This window comes from Octopus sinensis, linkage group LG11 (assembly GCF_006345805.1).
Source record: "Octopus sinensis linkage group LG11, ASM634580v1, whole genome shotgun sequence".
Classification (NCBI taxonomy): Eukaryota; Metazoa; Mollusca; class Cephalopoda; order Octopoda; family Octopodidae; genus Octopus; species Octopus sinensis.
This window is the reverse complement of record NC_043007.1, coordinates 31,600,787-31,609,735: the sequence shown is the minus strand read 5'-3', so window position 1 is coordinate 31,609,735 and position 8,949 is coordinate 31,600,787. Positions and strand designations below refer to the sequence as shown.

Genomic DNA, 8,949 nt, shown 5'->3' with positions numbered 1-8,949 from the left:
TAGGTGAGTGATTATGTGTAGCACCTGATCTTGTGGCAAACATTTAGAAGCTGAACAAAAAATAAAATAAAAATGTCAATTAACTAGTCATATTCATGCGCGCGAGTATATAAATAATTGGGTGTGTATAATTTATAGCAAAACATGTACTTGAGGCAGAATTTTTTTAATGATAATTTACAGTGAATCATAATTAAAGTGAAAGACTACACTGTAGATAAACGGAGTTAAAGAATATACTGTAGATAAATGGAGTGTTAGAAATATTTATATTAATGATTTTCTTTTTGTGATTGCTATGAAATGGTTTTGTAAATGGAGGGAATTTATTTAATTATAAAGAGAAACTAGGCAGAGGCATAAATTCATTTGTGAGGGGAGAATATTTATTATTTTCAGTTACACATCAACATAACTTCAATCAGAACAAGTGTATATAATGACGACGGGTAGCCAGTGTAGTCAACTGTATCCATAGGTGTGTATAAAATGAAATATACAAGAGAAAACTAATATATATGACATCTATATATGGCTAGCATCCATATATAGGCGACGATAGAATGCAATTCAACAAGGGTAGTTTAGAGAAGAAGCAACAACTCGCACACACATACACAAGCAATTCTCTATTAATGGGGTTGAGTGCAGGCAAGACATTGTGTGTTACACGCCCCAGAAGCTTGTTCATCTATAACAATTTACAAGCAGACATTTTTGCACTCAATCAATAATATTATTATTATTATTATTATTATAGGGATTTCATATTTGCAACAGTCTTCTGGGTTTCTTTTCTTTCTATTTTTTTTGGCTTTTTTTTTAATTCCAATTGTAAGAAATGGGGTATAACGAAGAAATACACACAGAGATATCGAATATATATGTGAGAAAAAATGAAATACCGAAGATGTTGATAAATAAATGGATCCAAGTGGTTTAAAGAAGATATACAAAATATATATTTAATATATATATATATATATTAAATATATATTTTTATATATTATATATTAAAATTGCATGTTTATATCGAATGCATAATTATCAAATTTAAAAGATTGTTAAAAAACAGACAACTGATGATTGAAGGTGATAATCCGTTGGGATTTGATTTATATCGTATCTATTATTGTAGTTTTAAGCACATAAAATTACTGCTTACCCGTATGGATGGATCTTGAGAGATATATATATATTTTTAACGGGCAAATCAGTTAGGTAAAATCTCTCGAGGACAACAAGTTTTTGGGATGATGATGATGATAAAAAACTACAACCTATTCAACCCAGCTTAATTGAGCGGCGAGCAGCGGATGCTAAAAGATTGCGGGAACCTGACCTGAGCCGAAACACTGCGACGAACGAAACAGATTCATCCGCTTCTCTTTCATTGACCTTCACTAAATCGTCGTCATACGCTTAGCACCGAATATGAAGCTCGCAAAATCACGAGCTGTGTAGTGAGTGGAAATTATTTTCTTTTAACAAATCCTATCTTTTATTGCATTAAGAAAGTTCTATTTAATCACCGATTAATCTAAGATTTTTACCCATATTCTTAGTCATGTTTTAGTGAAAGACACTAACTTCACAGCCTCTACATTTTACGTGTGTTACTCCCCTTCATTTAGGGCTTGCTACTACTACTCCTCACATTTAATCATATACGTACTTTTACTCGTGTCTCTCACTCGCTCTCTTTTTTCCCTCTGTCTTTAAGTTATTCTCTGTCTCTTTTTGCCGCGCCCTTGTTACTCTGCTCGTTGCTACTCTCATTATACTCATTCTTCTTTCACTCTCTCTCTCTCTCTCTCTTTACTACACGTTGCTTCTCTGCTCGCTTCTGATTGTGAATTGGCTACTGGCGGAGTGATACATACTTGTAACTCTCTCTAGAATTACATGATGTCATGAAATTATGGGATGTTATTCAGAAATCCTACGTGTGGTTAAATACCTGAAGAAAAAAAAATCACTTTTGCATCTTATCAAGGACCACTTGTAAATAAGCTTGTCAACAAACAATACTTCTCAGAATTTAAATTCGCCAAATTTTATGAATGAAACGAAATATGCAGTGAACGATCACCACTTTGTCTAATTTCCAAAGCATTCGTTCCCATATTATTTTCATAAAATTAAGAGCGTTCAAAATAGTTTGTCATTCTTTCAAAATAAACATTCTCCCGTAAAGAGACGGAAGGCCTTAACCTTCAAGTTATACAAACCTTATTTCAAACTATTATGAGCTTTCATAATTTGCTTGGAGTTGGGTTACAACTTAAACAGAGTCAACAGATCGTTTCACTTTTTATGTAGAGCAATGTGAATTACTTGGAATTTTATGCTATTTTCCCACAATATAAGCAGTTGCTATAACTGAAGAATGGCATTTTTAATATATCAGTGATTATTATAAAATACACTTAGGATTCTTTAAAGTTTAAAAGAGATAAAAGATCGTTGCTGTGAAACGGAAATATGAATCAGTATAAATTAGCGTTTCTTAACCTTGGGGAACCTTGAAATATATTCTGTATCTCAAGAGAACCCCTACATAACAATTACTGTATATACTTATTAATCCTTTCCTTCCTTTTTCATTAAGTTAAATTTCATTAGGGATTAAACAACTCACAAATCAGCGAAAGGTCTGGCAGTGCTAAAACCCACCAGACGCCACAAAGGGTTAAGAAATAGCGTCTTAATGAGGACCTTAATTATATCAAATTTCTTAACAAGTTCCCATAAAGGGGTCATTTTCCATAGGATCTCCTCAATACATACAGTTGCTAGTGTTTCAAATATGTTGTGTTTGTATAATAAAATTATGAATATAGAATTACTCACAAAAATGTATATGCATAGAATTAACCTAAATATCTTTATAGCTCGCAGAAACCCTAGTGACCTCTCGCAGAAACCCTAGGGTTCGACGGTGGGGGGAACTCTAGCAGGAAACCGCTGGTATGTACAATACCTAACCATTTAATAATGTAATAATGCTTTTTGTTTCCTTAGTTTCATGCAACTCACTCTGTATCTGTTTTAGGTGAGGTGTTTGTGAATAATGATTTCTAAATTTACCGGAAGGTTACAAATTTTTTTTGGAGAAGTCGGTCGATCTCCGTACTTAATTGGTACTCAATTCAAAGTGTAAAGATATGTCAAGGCATTTTATCCGTTACTTAACCAATTCTGTCTGTCTTTCGTCCTAAAGAATTATATTAATGTCCTACAGTGCACATCTGATGGATGTCCAGATAATGATACAACTGTCTCTCCAATACCGTTACAATCCATACAACTGGAACATGCAGTAGACGCAGGCGTGGCCGTGGTGTGAAGCTTGCTTCCCAACCACATGGTTCCGGGTTCAGTCCCACTGCATGGCACCTTGGGTAAGTGTCTTCTATTATAGCCTCGAGCCGACCAAAACCTTATGAGTCGATATGGTAGACGGAAACTGAAAGAAGCCCCTCGTATGTGTGTGTATATAAATATAACGTGAAGTATATTTGCCACTTAAATGTGGCTAACTCTTAAGAGTGGATACTATTGTTGCTTGTAGCCCCAGGAGGTGTCCTCCTGGGGCTACATTTAAGTGGCAAATATACTTCACGTTGTCGTGCAGCTACTGTTTATACCTCGCTCAGAGATTTATTATTGCTTATCTCTCTCTCTCTCTCTCTCTCTCTCTCTATATATATATATATATATATATATATATATATATATATATATGTTTGTGTGTATATATATATATGTTTGTGTGTATATATATATATATGTTTGTGTGTATATATATATATATGTTTGTGTGTATATATATATATATATATGTATATATATAAATATATATATATATATATATATAATATATATATATATATATATATATATATTATATATATATATATATATATATATATATATATATATATGAGATATTTTTGTTTTTAAGAGATCACGCGCCAACAGGTTTTTGGGATCTGACGATACGCCATAAAACTTTATGGTCGGGAAACCTAAGGTAATTCCATAAACCGGCCTTCCTTATTTTTAATATACATATGCGTGTCTGAGTGTGTGTGTTTCTTGCCACCATCTCTTGACAATAGGTGTTGGTGTGTTTACATCCCCATAACGTAGCAGTTCGGCAAGAGGGAAGAGACTGCATCAGAAAGACTGGCCGTCCTCTTCAGGACCACCGTACTGTTGTCAAGAAGATGTAGTCCCTACCATTGATCCCTGTTTGCGCGTGCACAAATGGTTTGCACCGTAATGAGTAGAAAAGAAAATAATGAACAAACACACATAAAAAACAATGTTGTGTGTAGTGAAGGTTAGTGACCTAAAATAATGTAATAATCAATAATTATTCTATTTATGTAAACGAGAGAGTGCTGAAAAGTTTCTGGCTTTAAGGGTGTCGTGAAAGGTCTGGTCGGAAGCCCAACCTTTCCAGTTCTTTTACAGGGCTTAGAAAAACTGAAGGGCCACTGAAGTAAGTGTGTGAATCTGAGAGGGGAATATGTTCAATAAAATCATAATTAACTGATCCTCCTGTATTTTCTGTTACCCAAAGCCAACAACTTTTCAGCCCCCACCCCTCGTTTTCAGTGCCAAGATTTTGAAAGACTTTACTCTACAGGAGATTTTTACAGATGATTGCTAATAAAATTTAGAGAGAACATTGTCTACCATCTGAATCTATTGATTGGTGCAGTGTACCACAATTAAAAGGAGCTCAAGAAAACCCCACCGAGTGTTCCTGAACTGAAATCTCAGTTCACTAAGACACAAACTCACACACGGGTACCAGTGAGTAGAGATGTCCGCCATTATAAAGAGCGGCTGCATTATAATTTGCAAGTGCTTTATCATCTCGCTGTGCCAAGTCAGTTCTTCTTACATAGTATATCACTGATATTCTTAAATCTTTCCTGAAACTCTCTGTGTGCGAATTTATAGTAGACGATCTTTGTATCGAATAACGACAAATCCAGTGGTTTATGCGCTAACAAATGCCTTTTGTGCAAACACAAGATTGGAGGAAGTTAGTCGATGAAATAGATCTCAGTACTTCCTCGGCGAGATTTGAACTCAGAACGCAAAGTGCCAGAACAAATACCATAAATTTTTTGTTCCAGGCCTGCTGATTGAAGCCTTTATACGTAGTTTCAAATTTGGGCGCAAGGCCAGCAATTTTGAAAGGAAGTGGGTACGTCGATTGGTACTTAGGAATTACACAAGTGGACCGCGGCCGAATTTGAGCTCACAGCGTTAAAAAGCCGGAAGAAATAGTGCTAGAAATTCTGCCACTCGACTGCTCTTCTTACACGTAAATGAATAACAAATAAAGTACAGTTACAAATGAAACCTTTTCGTACAACATATACAGCAACTATCGCTTCATTCACTTTCAGTTTTTCTGAATAAGGTCAGGTTACTCTTTCAAATTTAGAATGTTGTGAAAACTTGTCGGTGGAAGTGAAAAGTGAATGTGTTTCTTTGGCATGACTCACTACAGAACAGCCTATTATTTCAGATAAGGAAACGGATGTTGACTGTTGGCTAAACAATATTTCACTTCACATGCACTGCTGTACTATAAATTCTACAACTAACACATGACCATAGGTTCACACACGTATCCTCTTCTACATATTCAAAACAGTAAAAAAAAAAAAAATGTAAAACAGCCCCAAAACAAATATATGTTCATTGCTACTGTATACTGCATACAGCTCATGGCGGTGACGATAAAGATGGCGGTTGTGACGACGACAATACTTCTGATGGTAACTGTGATGATAGCTGCAATGACAAACAGGCAATGATGGTAAGAATGATGAAGACAGTTAACAGTGAGAGGGAAAAGGATGCTGAAGATAACCATGCTGTTAGTGAGAATTTCAAAATACAGATTTCCAGTCTGAATCTCCGAGATAATGATGTGGAGGCGCAATGGCCCAATAGTTAGGGCATCGGACTCGCGGCCGTAGGATCGCGGTTTCGATTCCCAGTGTTTATTGAGCGAAAACACCTAAAGCTCCACGAGGCTCCGGCAGGTGGTATGGCGATCCCTGCTGTACTCTTTCGATCTCACCGGTCTGGCACGACCCCCAAAGCTCATCTTCGCTCTTCTTCTTCTACTACTGCCGCTGCTGCTGCTACTACTACTACTACTACTACTACTACGACGACGACGACGACGACCGCTGCCACCACCACCACCATCACAAACCACCCCGACGATGAAGACGGCAGCGGCGACGCTGTAGATGTAGGCGTAGCGTCAGCTGAATTAAGAGAAGAATGGCTGGTTAACCTTGAAGAATAAAGAGTCACAAGTTGGTTAAATTTGATCATCTAAATCCATCGATGCTGTTACTATCCTCCCACGCAACTCGAGAGTGGAACTGAGAAGCGTGATGCGGAGAAGCAAACGCCAGATAGCATCCTTTCGTCGTTTCAGCTTTCCTTACTCTTTCGACTCAATCAGCAAAGACATTGATTTCGTCCGTTTACTAAACATCGGCTGAGAAGAGAAAGAACAGGAGTCAACCACTTACAGCAGCGAGTCTTGTCTGTCTTCTAATACAATTCCATTCACATCGAGGATGGATTAGAGTAGATGTTCTCAACCAGTGCCCTGAAGGTCCATATAAAACTTTTTGCGGGGGTCCATGCAATAATATAGTAAGTTGGGGACCCAATGTTAATATTTTAAGGGCCCCTAAAAAAATTTGCTTTAGATGTATGTATTGGTAAGTATTACAAGTAACATCAGTTGAAGTAATGCCTCTCATTCTTTTTAAAACGTTGGGGTGCTATTTCTAGCAGGTCATGTGAGCACATAGAGGCTTCATCGTTAGATTTGGAATTTCGTAAAAGTGCTCTCTCATACATATTTCTGTATTTTCAAATATTCACTGCCTTAGTACATTTATTGCCTTCTAATCTTGAGTAGACAACTTCTGCTGCCAAACAAATTATAAACAGATGTAGATATGGACGAAGGGAAAGCCTTATCTTGGGAAATATCCAAAACTTGCTTCGTTTTTTCCGAATATGGACCGAAATGTGCAGAATTATTTACGTCAAGATTTTATTTGTTATAATAACAAATATATTTACTCGTGGTAGTGTGCATACGAAATGAATGTTTGCCTGTCTGTCAGTCTGTTTATATCTATCTATCTATCTATCTATCTATCTATCTATCTATCTATCTATCTATCTATCTATCTATCTATCTATCTATCTATCTATCTATCTATCTATCTATCTATCTATCCATCTGTCTATCTGTCTATCTATCTATCTATCTATCTATCTATCTATCTATCTATCTATCTATCTATCTATCTGTCTGTCTGTCTGTCTGTCTGTCTGTCTGTCTCTTTTACACTTTTACTTGCTTCAGTCATTTGACTGTAGCCATGCTGGAGCACCGCCTTTAGTCGAGCAATTCGACCCCAGGACTTATTCTTTGTAAGCCTAGTACTTATTCTATCGGTCTCTTTCGCCGAACCGCTAAGTTACGGGAACGTAAACACACCAGCATCGGTTGTCAAACAATGCTGGGGGGGGGGGACAAACACAGACACACACACATACACACACACAGACACACATATATATATATATATATACATATATACGACGGGCTTCTTTCAGTTTCTGTCTACCAAATCCACTCACAGGGCTTTGATCGGCCCGAGGCAGTAGTAGAAGACACTTACCCAAGGTGTCACGCAGTGGGACTGAACCCTGAACCATGTGGTTCGTAAGCAAGCTACTTACCACTCAGCCACTCCTACGTCTGTTTTATTTTATCTTTCATCTTTTAAGTTTCAGCCGATGAACTGCGGCCATGCTGGGGCACCACCTTGAAGTGTTCGGTCGAGTGAACTGACCCCAGTACTTACCTTTAAGTCTGGAACTTATTTTATCAGTCTCTTTTTGATTTTGCCGAGCCGCTAAGTTATAGGGGCCTAAACAAACCAACACCGGTTGTTAAGCAGTGGAGATGGTGGGGCCAACGCCAGCACACATTCATGTATACATACATATATAGACATAAACATGCATGTATTTGTGTTTGTGTGTGTGTGTGTGTTATCGACCCTACGATTTGATCGTTATTTTATTTTATCGGCTCTATTTTATGGATATGCAAAATAGTTTCTGGAAATTTATATAGGAATATTTTATCATCATCATCATCATCGCCATCACCACCATCATCATCATCATCATCATCATCATCATAACCATCATCATCATCATCATTCGCGAAGTGCAGAGAAGAACGGAGAATGCTTGATCATAAATATTTGAGAGACGTGTGAGAAGCAAACAAAAGCGAGAGAGCGAAGCAGAACGTAATGAAACAAACAAACCAGTTGCTAACTGATTGCACCACTCGTAGTTACATTCGCACTTGGTCTGGTGTGATTGATGCAGGGATAAAAAGAGAGAGAGAAGGAAGAATGAAAGCTGGCTATAACATGAGTCATATGAACCTGGAAATCCCCTGATTACATCAATACTACTCAGAATCATTTGTGAGGACGTAAATGTCGGGAGGAGTCGAAAGCGTAATGATCTCTGGTCGGGCAGCTGATGAAGAGAATGCTGAGCAAGGCAAATTGTACGTAAAATATAAACTGTATGTATGTATGTATGTATTAATGAATGTATGCAATTTTATGGACCCATTGCAGCTGATCTTATGAATCGGTTTTGCATTGGTTGTTAATATCGGGTACTAGATAACAGCACGGTTAAGTAATGTACCACGCGCTCTTCAGAGATGGTACGTATGGAAATGAAAGAAAAAAAGGAAAAAAAAAACATAGAATAAGTACTGGGCTTACAAAGAATAAGTCCTGGGGGTCAATTTGCTTGACTAAAAGGCGGTGCTCCAGCATGGCC

At 37.1% G+C, this 8,949-nt stretch overlaps 1 protein-coding gene across 2 annotated transcripts in view; it reads right to left on the bottom strand.

Annotated features, from left to right (window-relative positions):
- LOC115216977 (spectrin beta chain) overlaps positions 1-8,949 on the bottom strand; it is a 169,897-nt gene that overhangs the window by 86,594 nt on the left and 74,354 nt on the right. The window contains exon 1 of one of the 2 annotated variants that reach the window (XR_005001214.1): positions 1,166-1,332. The exons of the other annotated variant lie outside the window; for it this stretch is intronic. The gene's annotated coding sequence lies outside the window, so the exon portion shown is untranslated. Of the gene's footprint in view, positions 1-1,165; positions 1,333-8,949 lie in introns of those variants that run through there. 2 annotated transcript variants of the gene reach the window in all.